Raw genomic sequence first — 15,475 nt, 5'->3', positions numbered from 1 at the left:
CTTTCAGTCTCCCAAACCTGCTCTAAATATCAGTGCTATAAAATTCTCTCTTAATCTTTTGACTAGATGATGATCCTCATCTTATTGTAATTAACCTTAATTTTTCTTGAGTGTAATCATTGTACTCTGAGATCCTGCAGTGTATATATACTGTTTTAAAATTAAATTAATACAAATTTAGATATAAAATTTGCTCTGAATATCATCTCAGATGATATTCAACAGTTGCTAGCTGCACATTAGCAGGAATAAAATAAACCCCTTACTAAGAGTAACAAGAAGGGTTTCTTCAGGTATGTTAGCAACAAGAAGAAAGTCAAGGAAAGTGTGGGCCCCTTACTGAATGAGGGAGGCAACCTAGTGACAGAGGATGTGGAAAAAGCTAATGTACTCAATGCTTTCTTTGCATCTGTCTTCACAAACAAGGTCAGCTCCAGACTACTGCACTGGGCAGCACAGCATGGGGAGAAGGTGACCAGCCCTCTATGGAGAAAGAAGTGGTTTGGGACTATTTAGAAAAGCTGGATGAGCACAAGTCCATGGGGCCGGATGCGCTGCATCCGAGAGTGCTAAAGGAGTTGGCGGATGTGATTGCAGAGCCATTGGCCATTATCTTTGAAAACTCATGGTGATCGGGGGAGGTTCCGGATGACTGGAAAAAGGCTAATGTAGTGCCCATCTTTAAAAAAGGGAAGAAGGAGGATCCTGGGAACTACAGGCCAGTCAGCCTCAATTCAGTCCCTGGAAAAATCATGGAGCAGGTCCTCAAGGAATGAATTCTGAAGTGCTTAGAGGAGAGGAAAGTGATCAGGAACAGTCAGCATGGATTCACCAAGGGCAAGTCATGCCTGACTAATCTAATTGCCTTCTATGACGAGATAACTGGCTCTTTGGATGAGGGGAAAGCAGTGGACGTGTTGTTCCTTGACTTTAGCAAAGCTTTTGACATGATCTCCCACAGTATTCTTGCCAGTAAGTTAAAGAAGTATGGGCTGGATGAATGGACGATAAGGTGGATAGAAAGCTGGCTAGACTGTCGGGCTCAATGGGTAGTGATCAATGGCTAGTTGGCAGCCGGTATCAAGTGGAGTGCCCCAAGGGTCAGTCCTCGGGCCGGTTTTGTTCAATATCTTCATTAATGATCTGGAGGATGGTGTGGATTGCACCCTCAGCAAGTTTGCAGATGACACTAAACTGGGAGGAGTAGTAGATACGCTGGAGGGTAGGGATAGGATACAGAGGGCCCTAGACAAATTAGAGGATTGGGCCAAAATAAATCTGATGAGGTTCAACAAGAACAAGTGCAGAGTCCTGCACTTAGGATGGAAGAATCCCATGCACCGCTACAGACTAGGGACCTAATGGCTAGGCAGCAGTTCTGCAGAAAAGGACTTAGGGGTTACAGTGGACGAGAAGCTGGATATGAGTCAAGAAGGCCAATGGCATTTTGGGATGTATAAGTAGGGGCATTGCCAGCAGATCGAGGGACGTGATCATTCCCCTCTATTTGACATTGGTGAGGCCTCATCTGGAGTACTGTGTCCAGTTTGGGGCCCCACACTACAAGAAGGATGTGGAAAAATTGGAAAACGTCCAGCGGAGGGCAACAAAAATTATTAGGGGACTGGAACACATGACTTATGAGGAGAGGCTGAGGGAACTGGGATTGTTTAGTCTGAGGAAGAGAAGAATGAGGGGGGATTTGATAGCTGCTTTCAACTACCTGAAAGGGGGTTCCAAAGAGGATGGATCTAGACTGTTCTCAGTGGTAGCAGATGGCAGAACGAGGAGTAATGGTCTCAAGTTGCAGTGGGGGAGGTTTAGGCTGGAGATTAGGAAAAACTTTTTCACTCGGAGGGTGGTGAAACACTGGAATGCATTACCTAGGGAAGTGGTGGAATCTCCTTCCTTAGATATTTTTAAGGTCAGACTAGACAAAGCCCTGGCTGGGATGATTTAGTTGGGGATTGGCTCTGCTTTGAGCAGGGGGTGGACTAGATGACCTCCTGAGGTCCCTTCCAACCCTGATATTCTATGATTCTATGGTTTTCTTTTCTACTTCTCAAGAGAGAATGGAGAGAAGTGGTTGCCATGGTGTAATATTGTATTCACAAACAGTGAGATGTTATCAACAGACTATCGTTAAGATAAATAGCAAATTGTTTTCCTTTATCCTTGCACATATTTCATTTGAAGTAACATCATTTTTTTTCTCCAGTAACATAAAGAAACTGAGGAGATATAATAGAACTGAGATGTTCTGCTATGTATTTTAGAAGTTGAAAGAGCAAAGAGTCATTTCACGGAGTTGACTATAGGTGGCAGCACATGTTAAGATAAGAGAAACAAACTCCTAAGAAAAGTTAGAACAAATCCGTATAAATGAATCAAGGCTTTTTCCTGAAAATTTCTTGTGGGCTACATAGGCAAGTCCATGAGAATACATTGTGCTTTCTGGTGATACAGATGCTTAGCATCACAGAGTTTAAGCGAGAATAAGTATGCAAATGATGCATACAATTCTGAATATTATGGACCTGATTCTGTCACCTTCATTCACACAGAGAAGTGACTTACGTCGCAATCTTACTTCACTTCCTATTGAGTTCAGTAGGGCTTCGTACTGAATAAGATATTAATCACTGTAAGAAGGGTGGCAGAATCTGGCCCTTCATTAGCAAAGACACTGCACATTATCATAGCGATAAGAGTTGCAATTTGGATAGTGCCCTATATCTCACTTACAAACATTTGCCATACAGTAATACAAAATAACATGATGGGCAAGACTGATTCTTACGGCTGAGCCCTGTGTAAAAGGTGGTCTATGGCTGTACTGCTGCCCCAGGAGAATCTCTGGGGACAAATTGTTCTTGGAGAGCAAGTGTTCCGCCTCCAAGAACTGTGGTTCCTATGAGATCTATAGGATGCCAGGACCCTCCATGTGAATGCCCTGTGCCTCTGCATCAGCTGAAGTCGGTTTCTGACAAGTGCAGCTTTATTGGAGCCCCACTGCCAGGGCTTTCCTTTGACCCGTTGCTCTCAGGACCTAAGCCTGGGGTTTCTCCGAGTATGGAAGGAACCTTGAAAAAAATTAATTTAGCCCAGTCTTCATTAGCTCTTCTAGATTTTCCCAGGACATGGGTGGAACAATGCTTGTCCCCCAGCAGAGTCTTCTGCACCCCTTCCCGCACTTGCACCCTCCCCAGCTGTAGATCTCTGACCCTGTAAGAGGGTGGTGGTGTTTAATGAAATTCCCTCTGTATGGGAATGGAGGGTGAGGAGGGTTCCACATAGAAAGGAACTTCCACAAGCCTAATCACCTAGGGAGATATCCAAAGGCAGAAATCTGGCAGTTAAATCCCCAACTCCTCTGACTTTCAATGGGAGTTGAGCACCTAATTGTCCTTAGTGTCTTTAAAAACGATGGATCTCCTGTATAACACAGGCCATAGAATGTCCCTGAATAAATTCCTGTTTTAAACAAGACCATATATTTTAGAAATGCTTCCAATCTTGATTTAAAAATTGCCAGTAATAAAGAACCCACAACAACCCTTGGCAAGTTGTTTGAATGGTTAATTACCCTCACTGTCCTTATTTCCAGTCTGATTTCATCTAGTTTCAACTCCCAGCCATTGGATATTTGATTGAAGAGCCCATTATCCAATATTAGTTCCCCAGGTAGGTACTTATAAACTGAGATCAAGCCACTCCTTAATGTTCTCTTTGTTAAACTGAATAGATTGAGCTCTTTGAATCTATCACTATAAGGCATGTTTTCTTAATGCTTTAATCATTCTCATGGCTCTTCTCTGAACCCTCTCCAATTTATCAATATCTTCCTTGAACTGTGGACACCAAAACTGCATATAATATTCCTATAGCAGTCACACCAATGTCACATATAGAGGTAATAAAACCTCCCTACTCCTACTTGATATTCTCCTGATTATGCACCCAAGGATAGCATTAGTTCTTTTGGCCACAGTGCCTCAATGGGAGCTCCTGTTCAGCTGATTACCCACCATGACCACCAACTCTTCTTAAGCATTACTGCTTCCCAGGATGGGGTCCCCCATCCTGTAAGTATGGCCTACATTCTTTGTTCCTAGATGTCTGACTGTGCATCTGTCCGTGGTAAAACACATATTGTTTGCTTGCACCAAATGAACCAGATCATTCTGTATCAGTGACCTGCCCTGTTCATTATTTAGTACTCCCCCAATCTTTATCAGTGATGATTTTGTTTTCTTCCATGTCGTTGATGATAAAAATGATAAATAGTGCAAGGCCAATCCTGCAGAATGCCACTTACCACACCCACTCAATGTTGATTCTCCATTTCCAAATAAGTTTTAAGATTGCTCAGTTAGACAGTTTTTAATTCATGTTAATTTTGTATCATTCTCGTTTTTTAATCAAAATGTCACGTGGTATCAAATCAAATGCATTACAGAAGTCTAGGTATAATAAATCAACTCTATTACCTTTTTAAGCAAACCTGTGATTTTATTAAAAAAGAAAAAAAAGTTAGTTTGAAAGGATCTATTTTCCATAAACCCATTATTCTCCTTTAATTCTTTATCATTCGAGTCCATATGAGCCATTTCATTATTTGGCCTGGGATCGATGTCAGGCTGACAGGCCTATAATTACCTGGATCATCCTGTTTAAACTTATAAAATATTGGCATGATCTTAGCTTTCTTCCAGTCCTCTGGAACTTCACCAGTGTTCCAGGAATGATTGAAAATCAAAATTAACGGTCTAATGAACTACTCAGCCAGCTCTTTTAAAATGCTTGGATGTAAGTTATCCTAATTTTAAATGTCTAGCTTTAGTAGCTGCTGTTTAACATCCTCCTGAGTTACTATTGGAATGAAAAGTGTTTCTTCATCATCATATGATATGACTACATCTTCTGGCTTTTTCACAAATACAGGACAGAAATATTTATTGAACATTTCTGCCTTTTCTTCATTATTATTAACAATTCTATCAGTGCACCAGTACCAGTTATAGGATTATTTTTGTTCTTAATGTACACCTCTACCCCAATATAACGCTGTCCTTGGGACTCAAAAAATCTTACCGCGTTATAGGTGAAACCGCATTATATCGAACTTGCTTTGATCCACTGGAATCGCACAGCTCTCCCCTCCCACTGGAGCACTGCTTTACCGTTCAATATCCCAATGCATGTTATATCGGGTCACGTTATATCGGGTAGAGGTACTTTAAAACCTTTTGTCCTTAACTCTGCTGGCTGTATATTTCTCCTTCTGTCCCTTTGCTTCCCTTATACATTTTCTGAAGTTCTATTTCTGATTTATATTAGTTACTATCAACCTCCTTTTCCATTTATATAATATTGTATAGCTCCCTTCACTTTCCCTCTAAGCCAAGTTGTTTTTTTAACCAATGTGGTTTTCTTTCTCGATTGCGGAATTGTGGCTTTTTGGGCATTTACTAAAAATTCTTAAATAAGTCCTAATCATCATTCACATTTTTCTGTTTCAATTCTTTCTCCCAACTGATATGGTTCATACTTGTTTTCAGTTTTATGACATTGGCCCTTTTAAATCATCAAGTATATATATTACTGGCTTGAATTTGTTTTCTGTTTGCAAATAACAAAGTGGTCAAGTCATGATCACTTGTCCCCTAAGCTACCACTAATTGTTAATTCTGTGATCAGTTCCTTTATTCATCAAGAAGAGACCTAACATAGAATCCCCCCATGCAACACTTCTTGGGTTAGGAAATTGTCACCTGTAATATTTAGAAATTTCAAAGATATTTTAGTACTGGAAACATGAGACCTCCAGCATGTGTCCCTCAGATTGAAGTGCCCCATTTTCATACAGCATTTATTTCACTGCACCTTATAGGTAGATGCTTCAGGAGCCAGTCATCCTGTTCCCGAGTGTGATTTGGTGGTCCATAGCAGACACCAACAGTAAGCCCTCCCAGTCCACTGGGCTCTGACCCAGGGTCCTTTGGGCTACCAGTAGTCTGGCAACCAAGACTGCTTAAGGCTGTCCTCCCTGGGCCTCTTCCTCTCATCCATCCCCGGTAGGAAAACCCAAACCACAATAGCTAAGTGGGGTTTACCAATGTCCTAGATCCACTGGATGCTTCTCTCTCTGGTTGTCTCCGGAGTGGATCCTCTCTTCCCTCACGGAGGCGCCTTTGGGCAGCTGTTTCAGAGTCTTTGGCTCAGCTCGACTGGAGGTGTGGGCTGCAGGTCCGCTCACCTCCAGCTCTGCAGCTCAAAGGATCTAATTCCCTGACTTTTAATTCCTCCAGCAGATGGAGCATTTGCTGCAGCTGTGGTGGGATGGGGCTGGCTGAGCCCAAAATAATCCCTTTACCCCTTGTTGCCCAGTGTGGGTTTGTACACCCCATCACAGTGCCACTCCCCTTCTCTTTTTGCCCACTCAGTCCTTCCTAAATAGATTATAACCATTAATTTAATATTCCAATCATGTGAATCATCCCACCAGGTTTCAGTAATACCTGGCTAGATAGAGTGACCAGACAGCAGGTGTGAAAAATCGGGACGGGGGTGGGGGGTAATAGGAACCTATATAAGAAAAAGACCCAAAAATCAGGACTGTCCCTACAAAATCGGGACATCTGGTCACCCTGCAACTAGATGATGTTTGTTACCCCAGATCCTAGTCTGGTATCATTCATATTACTATTTTAAACATGTAAATAGGTATTTAAAGTTATGCACATGCTTAACTGTGTTGCTAAACTGGGCCCAACATCAATAAATTGCAGCCTATGTATTGCCTGCAAATGATGATCACCGTCTACTGGAGCTGATCAGAAATTTTCTGATGAAACAAATTTTGATGGAAATTGCCAATTAGTCAAGCCCAAAATGTTGCTTCAAAACATCTGTGTTTGACAAACTTTTGGTGAATCTAAGGCAAGGTTTCCATGAAACCCTTGTACGACCTTCAGATTGGCAACCAATTTCTCCCTGTTAGTCCAAATCAAGTCTAAAATGTTTGTACCATGTACTTACTTCCTCAGCCTTCTGAAATAAAAAGTTCTTGCCAAGGCACTCAAAGAACTTACTGGACATTTTGTGTTGTGCCATATTACTTTTACAACAAATGTCTGGGTAGTTAAAGTCCCCCTTACTACCAGGTCCTGTGATTTGGGTATTTTTGCTATTTATTCTAGAAATGCCTCGTCCACCTCCTCCTCCTGATTTGGTGGTCTAGAGTAGATCCCCGTACCATGACATCACCCTGGTTTTTCATCCCTTTTTATCTTTACACACAGAGTTGCAGCTGGTCTGCCTCTCACCTCCTTCTGGACCTCAAAACAAGTATATTCTTGACATACAATGTAACGCCTCGTCCCTTTTACCCCTGCCTGTCTGTCCTGAACAAGCTATACCCCTCAATACCAATATTCCAGTCATCAGATTGGCCCCACCAAGTCTCAATGATGCAAGTTAAGTCATAATTTAGCTTATGTGTTAATACTTCCAGTTCTTTGTTTTTATTCCCTATACTCCTTACATTTGTGGCAGATTCTCCCACTGTTTTCCCTCTTGCTGCTCCTATGACCCTATTGCAATTTTGGATTCCTTTCCCCCTCCTCCACAACATTTAGCTCCCCATTAAGATCACCTTTTTATACTTACCTGTGGGTTTTTGTCACCTGCACCCTCTGAACCTAGTTTAAAGCCCTCTTCACTAGATCAGTGAGTCAGTGTGTGAAAATGCTCTTTTCCTTCTTGGTTAGGTGAAACCCATCTCTTCCCAGAAGCCCTCCTTCCCTGAACAGCATCCCATCATCAAGGAAGCCAAAACCCTCCTGTTGACAACATCTTCGCAGCCATGCTTTCATTTCTACGATTCATCTGTCCCTGCTTAGGCCCTTACCCTCAACCAGAAAGATGTACAAGAAAATAAAAATGTCATACTGGATCAGACCAACGGTCCATCAAGCCCAATATCCTGTCTTCCGACAGTGGCCAGTGCCAGATGCTTCAGAGGGAATGAACAGAACAGGACAATTACCAAGTGCAATTACCAGGGCAAATCCCCTCTTGTCCAGACCCAGCTTCTGGCAATCAGAGGTTTAGGGACACCCATAGCAGGGAGTTACATCCCTGACCATCTTGTCTAATAGCCATTGATGACCCTATCAACCATGAACTTACCTAATTATTTTTTTCAACTCAATATACTTTTGTTTTTCACAACGTCCCCTGGCAATGAGTTGCACAGGTTGGCTATGTTTTGTGTGCAAAAGTACTTCCTTTGTTTGTTTTAAACCTGCTGCCTATTAATTTCATCGGGTGACCCCTCATTCTTGTGTTACGTGAAGGGGAAAATAACACTTCCTAGTTCACTTTCTCCACATCACTCGTGATATATAGAGCTTTATCATATCAGCCTTAGCCGTCTCTTTTCTAAACTGAACAGTCCCAGTCTTTTTAATCTGTCCTCCCATGGAAGCTCTTCCATACCCTTAATCATTTTTCTTCCCCTTCTCTGTGCTTTTTCCAATTCTAAATATATCTTCTTTGAGATGGGGTGACCAGAACTGCACCTGGTATTAATCGTATGGGTGTACCATGGGTTTATGTAGTGGCATTATGATATTTTCTGTCTTCTTATCTATCCCTTTCCTAATGATTCCTAACACAGTTAGCATTTTTGACTGCCGCTGCCCATTGAGCAGATGTTTTCAGAGAACTATCCACAATGACTTCAAGATCTTTCTTGAGTTATAACAGCTAATTTAGACAGCATCAATTTATGGGTGTGCAGTTGGGATTATGTTTTCCAAAGTGCATTATTTTGCAGTTATCTATATTGAATTTCATCTTCCATTTTCTTTCCCACTCATCCAGTTTTCTGAGATCCCTTGGTCATGGACTTAGCTATTTTGAGTAATTTTGTATCACCTGCAAACTTCACCACCTCACCGTTTACCCCTTTCTCGAGATCATTTATGAATATATTAAACAGCACTGGTCCCAGTAAAGATCCTTGGGGGACCACCTATTTATCTCTCTCCACTGTGAAAAACATTTATTCCTACCCTTTGTTTCCTGTCTTTTAACCAGTTAGTGATTGATGAGAGTATCTTCCCTCGTATGCTGTGAGTCTTCCCTTTGCTTAAGACCTTTTGGTGAGGAACCTTGTCTTTCTGAAAGTCCAAATACACTATATGACTGGTCTACCCTTGTCTACATGCTTGTTGACCTCCTCAAAGAATTCTAATAGGTTGGTAAGGCATGATTTCTCTTTACAAAAGCTGTGTTGACTCTTTCCCAACATATTGTGTTCATCTATGTCAGATAATTTTGTTCTCTACTATAGTTTCAACCAATTTGCCTGATGCTGAAGTTAGGCTTACTGGCCTGTAATTGACAGGATTGCCTCTGGATCCTTTTTTAAAAAATTGATGTTACATTAACTCTCCTGGAATCATCTGGTTCAGAAGCTCATTTAAGTGATAGGTTACACAGCATAGTTACTAGTTCTGCAATTTCATATTTGAGTTCCTTCAGAACTCTTGGGTGAATACCATCTGGTCCTGGTGACTTATTACTGTTTAATTTATCAATTTGTTCCAAAGTCTCCTCTGTTGAGACCTCAATCTGGGACAGTTACTCAGATTTGTCACCTAAAATGAATGGCTCAGGTGTGGGAATCTCCCTCACATTCTCTGCAGGGAAAACCGATGCAAAGAATGTGTTTAGCTTTTCCACAATAGCCTTGTCTTCCTTGAGTGTTCCTTTAGCACCTCAGTCGTTCAGTGGCCCCACTGATTGTCTGGCAGGCTTCCTGCTACTGATGTACTTAAATTTTTTTTGCTTTTTAAAGTTGCTCTTCAAATTCTTTTTTGGCCTGCCTAATTATACTTTTACATTTGACTTCCGAGAGCTTATGTTCCTTTCTATTCCTCCGTAGGATCTGACTTCCTATTTTTAAAGGATATCTTTCTGCCTCTAACCACCTCTTTTGTTTTGCCGTGGTAGCAAGCCTCACACTCACTTTTTTTAATTTGGGGCATACATATCATTTAAGTCCCTATAATAGTGTTTTTAAAAGTTTCCATGTAGCTTGCAGGCATTTCACTCTTGTGACAGTTCCTTTTATTTTCCGTTTAGCTAGCATCAGTTCCGTGTAGTTCCCTTTTTTGAAGCTAACTGGTACTGTGGTGGGTTTCTTTTGTATTTTCTCCCCTACACGGATGTTAAATTTAATCACATTGCACTTACTATTACCGAGTGGTTCAGCTGTATTCACCTCTTGGACCAGATCCTGTGTGCCAGGTTCATATCTGGCAGTATCATTAGTGCCCACATGGATGAGGAATATTGGCTAGTGGTCAGAGGATGCATGCCTTGGTAAACTTTCTTTAATATCTGGGAGGTGGGCCTCAGACAGGCAACACACCTCCTGGGACATGATGCCTACACACCCCCTCAGAAAGGAGTCACCAACAACCACCTTCCTACATCCTCTCTTCTTTCCTGCCCCACAGCTCCTGGGCTCCCAGTGAGCTGGCCCCCCTCCACTCTGTGTTCCCCACAGGGAGCAGAGGAAGCCGCTTGGGGCTTCTCAGCTGCCCCCTCCCCCTTCTCCTGTCCTGAAATTGACAAGAGAGCGGGAGGAAGGCTGTAGTGTAGACACTGACATAATTAGGTCAAAATAAGCTGCCTTACTAACTGTGTAGTGTAGACCAGCCCTCAGACATCTCTAATCACTGGTCTATTTATTAAAAAAATTGCACTGCTCTCTCTTCAAAGAGCCCTGCTAGAATTAGTTGCTAATTCACCCAACTGCAGGGCACCTTAGCTCAGACAGTCAGCAGCCAAGCCTAGATATCAAACACAGCAAATGAGTAAACCAGCCCAGTCCTACCAAACTTGATGGCAAGTTCCCAGCACAGAAAAGTGCTTCACAGTTAATCAAGACAGAAATACCTCAGAGAGCCTCCCAAGCTGGCAACTCCCTTAGCCTTCCAGCTGCCTTCATCTCACCTACACCTCTAGAAGAGAGAACAGTAAATGTTGATACCCTATTTTATAGACTGATGCATTGAGATAAAGAAAATATAAGTCACTTGCCCAATGCCACACCACAAGTCAGTGGCAGAACTGTGTTAAGATTTCAGGAGTTCCTGGTTTCTTGCCCATATTCAGTTCATTAGACAAAACTGCTGCATTTCTTTAGAATCATAATTCGAGCCATGTGAAAGTGTTGAAAGTGTTTTTGTGAATTTTGATTCAGAATGCTCCCTTTTTCATTTTCAGGTGATTCCATACCATTGTAATTTGCTTTTCTGCTAAAAATGGGAACAGTGGTTATTATTCACTGCAAAGCATGCAAAAATCTGTAAGGGCAAATTGTTAAGCAGAAGTGAGGTACTGGGCATCTTGATGTTTTTCTTGTGTGTGATATTTAAGGTTAGAGAGTGTCAGAAACAGACAGACAGACTGTGTTTAATATGCTTCCTGAAACTTAACTCAGTATGGGCTCTTGCACATAGTGCTTCAACCATTAGTGGACACCTTCAGTATGAGGTGCTGTATTAGCCACACAGCTCAGCAAACGTGAGAGTCCAGTAAATTGAGTCCCATCATTGTTGCCAATTTGCCATTAAGGAAGAGGGATGTGGAATGTATATGAATTTAGACTGGAAGAGAGAACAAGAAATAAGCCTCATACAGCAACAAACACTAGCGGCAAGAACAAAAGAATGCGATTTTAGATGAGAAGGTATATGACCCATCCTACACAAAGACATCATAAGTGGTACTAGAAAAGCTGGCCTGTTCCCCACTGGGATCCCATAGTGTTCCCAGAACATTACTGATTCTTATGAGGTCAGCATACAGACACTCACGGATGATAATATTGATGTATAAAGAGTCAAGCAGAAGGGTTAGACAGAACATCTGGCCTTGTCTCTAACTAGAATCCCTTGTATTTGGTGTAACCACAAGTACTGTATCTGACCTGTACACCCATCAAAAGCCTTACACTGAGTATCTGCCATGTTTGGGGGAGGGGTGTGCTCTCTATCGATTTTAGAGGAATTTATGGCTTCCGTTACCATACTATCTGAGCACCTCACAATATTTAAGATATTTATCCTCCCAGCACGCCTATGAAGCAGGGAAGTGCTGTTATCCCCATTTTACAGAGGAGGAACTGAGGCACAGAGAGATTAAGTGACTTACCCAAGGTCCCACAGGAAGTTTGTAGCAGAAGAGGGACTTGAACTCAGTCTCCTAAATCCCAGGCTAGCATCCACTCGGCCACCCTTCCTCACTACTTCTTCCTTTCTTGTTTCTCTCTCTTTTCCCCTTTCCCTAACTGGGTATTTTTCCTCCTGGGTGGCCACCCTGAAAATACAGAGAAGACAATCATGTCTGCCTCATATTCTTGCTGAATGGGGAATGTACTGCAAACTGCTCTTTGTCCAAGGTTGTTTCCAACAGACTTCACTGACACTGTTGGAGGGGGGAGGGGAGAGAACAGCATTGTTTGAAAACAGATTATTCACCGATAATCTTTAATTCCAAGTGAATCTTAACCTGATCATTGCCTTTAGTGTTCCTCTTGGCTCAGAATGACAAGTCATCCCAATCTGGTTTGTTTCTTGATGGTCCTTTTTTATTAAATGCACCTGCATTGAAAAATGGCCATCCTGCTTGTAAAATATATTAATTACCTTACTGGAGTAATTGTGTGTGCTTCCTGTGGTGAGAATTGGCAGCAGTTGAAAAAAATTGTACTGTGACTGGCGGGAACTGGAGCTGAAATAAAGATAGGGAGCACGTGTGGCAGCAGCTGGAGATAAGACGCATTACTCGGAAACAAGGGAAATAGAAGCAATATAGTAGAAGCAGTCACAGCACTTAACTGAGTCAGTAGTGGCAGAAAGAAAGCTTTGTTAAAAACATGGACATAACTTTTAAATAGAAAAACAACCTTCAGTGCATCAAATGGACAAAGGGGTAGAAACCGTTCAGAGCTGAGATTTTCACCTAAGTAAATACTCTTCAGTATGCTGTGTGATAGCTTTGTGATTAAGGCAACAGAACTAGAAAAGTGCTTGAGAACATCAAGTTGGATTATTCCAGATCTTCCTTAGTTAAGTGGAGTGATTCTTTAATTTTACAGGTAAATAAAGACATGGGCTTTATAATCATTCACTGCACCTTTAATGGGAGTTATTAAAAAAAACTACTTATACATAGTGTAATATTGGGAGAACTTCAAAAGTTGTAGGCAGGTTTCTCAGTTTCAGTAAGCTTCCAAAAGTTCTCCATGTTTATTAAAGTATCTGAGTTTCTTTGGACAAGCAATGGATTACGAAATCTCATGAAACAGATATTCTTATGTGGCTTTCAGTACTTCCTGCTTCCAGCTAGGTTGGATGTACTATGATAATTATTTTTCTAATGGTATGATGTTTTTATTTCAACTTACAGGTCCAAGTGGACATGCCTGTGGAGTAAGGAAGATCTCAGAAAACTGTCATGCTCAGAGTTTTCACAAGAGTTTGAGAGTCAGCTGTCCCAAACGTGAGACCAGATTTCCAGCCTGCATCAACCCTTCTCTTATTTTTTCTCACTCTGGTGCATGCACTCTTTTGTGCAAAAGTACATTTGTCTAGACCATTTTGTTCATTTGCCCTTGCAAATGGGCATTTTGGGTTCAAATATGCTAGTCTGGAGATGAAGGAAACTCCCGTGCAGTCAGAGAGGGGGACTGAATAATCTAACAATTTTTTTCCATGTTCTAATTTCTGTAATTCAATATATAGGCAAAATTAGAGGCCACTTTTTTGAAAAATTGGCCCTTTGTATGCACCATTGCAGTTAGTTTGGCAGTTTTGAACTGGAGTCATCAGCCATATCTTGAAAGGATAAATGCGATCTCCTGCAGCATAAGATGTTTGCAATAGGGCTGTCAAGCAATTAAAAAAATAATTGCAATTAATCACACTGTTAATAATAGAATGCCATTTATTTAAATATTTTTGGATGTTTTCTACATTTTCAAATTTATTTATTTCAGTTACAACACGAGTACAGTGCTCACTCTATATTTATTTTTAATTACAAATATTTGTGCTGTAAAAAAACAAAAAAAGTATTTTTAATTCACTTCATACAAGTACTGTAATGCAATCTATTTAGCTTACAAATGTAGAATTATGTACAAAAAACTGCATTCAAATATAAAACAATGTAAACTTTAGAGCCTACAAGTCCACTCAGTCCTACTTATTGTTCAGCCAGTCACTCTGACAAACAAGTTTGTTTACATTCGCGGGAGATAATGCTGCCCGCATCTAGTTTACAATGTCACCTGAAAGTGAGAACAGGTGTTCACATGGCATTGTTGTAGTTGGCGTAGCAAGATATTTACATGCCAGATTTGCTAAAGATTCATATGTCCCTTCATACTTCAACCATCATTCCAGAGGACATGTGTCCATGCTGATGACAGGTTCTGCTTGATAACGTTCTAAAGCAGTGCAGACCGTTCACTTTAATCATCTGAGTCAGATGCCACCAGCAGAAGGTTGATTTTCTTTTATGGTGGTTCAGTTCTGTAGTTTCCGCATTGGAGTGTTGCTCTTTAAAGACTTCCGAAAGCATGCTCCACACCTCATCCCTCTCAGATTTTGGAAGGCACTTCAGATTCTTAAACCTTGGATCGAGTGCTGCAGCTATCTTTAGAAATCTCACATTGGTACCTTCTCTGCATTTTGTCAAATCTGCAGTGTAACTGTTCTTAAAACGAACAACATGTGCTGGGTCATCATCTGAGACTGCTATAACATGAAATATATGGCAGAATGCACATAAAACAGAGCAGGAGATATACTATTCTCCCCCTAAGGAGCTCAGTCAAATTTAATTAACCCATTATTATTTTAATGAGTGTCATCAGCATGGAAGCATGTCCTCTTGAATGCTGGCTGAAGCATGAAGTAGCATACAAATGTTTAGCATATCTGGCATATAAATACCTTGCAATATCAGCTGCAAAGGTGCCACGAGAACACCTGTTCTCACTTTCAGGTGACATTGTAAATAAGAAACCAGCAGCATTATTTCCCGTAAATGTAAACAATCTTGTTTGTCTTAGCGATTGGCTGAACAAGAAGTAGGACTGAATGGACTTGTAGGCTCTAAAGTTTTTCATTTTTTTTTAGTGCAATTAGGTAATTAAAAAATTCTACATTGTAAGTTGTGCTTTAACAATAAAGAGATTGCATTACAGTAATTGTGTGAGGTGAATTGAAAAATACTATTTCTTTTATCATTTTTACAGTGCAAATATCTGTAATAAAAATAATATAAAATGAGCACTGTATACTTTGTATTCTGTGTTGAAATTGAAATCAATATTTAATAAATGTCAATTGGTATTTATTGTTTAACAGTGCAATTGAAACTGCAA

The 15,475-nt window shown here is 40.9% G+C and overlaps 1 long non-coding RNA gene across 2 annotated transcripts in view; it reads left to right on the top strand.

Annotated features, from left to right (window-relative positions):
* LOC140908609 (uncharacterized) overlaps positions 1-14,097 on the top strand; it is a 70,202-nt gene extending 56,105 nt beyond the window's left edge. For both annotated transcript variants that reach the window (XR_012157931.1, XR_012157932.1), the window contains exon 4: positions 13,492-14,097. This is a non-coding gene — a long non-coding RNA (uncharacterized LOC140908609). The remainder of the gene's footprint in view (positions 1-13,491) is intronic.
* The last annotated feature ends 1,378 nt before the right edge of the window (positions 14,098-15,475 follow it).

This window comes from Lepidochelys kempii, chromosome 3 (assembly GCF_965140285.1).
Source record: "Lepidochelys kempii isolate rLepKem1 chromosome 3, rLepKem1.hap1, whole genome shotgun sequence".
Classification (NCBI taxonomy): domain Eukaryota; kingdom Metazoa; phylum Chordata; order Testudines; family Cheloniidae; genus Lepidochelys; species Lepidochelys kempii.
This window is presented reverse-complemented; position numbering and strand designations above follow the sequence as displayed.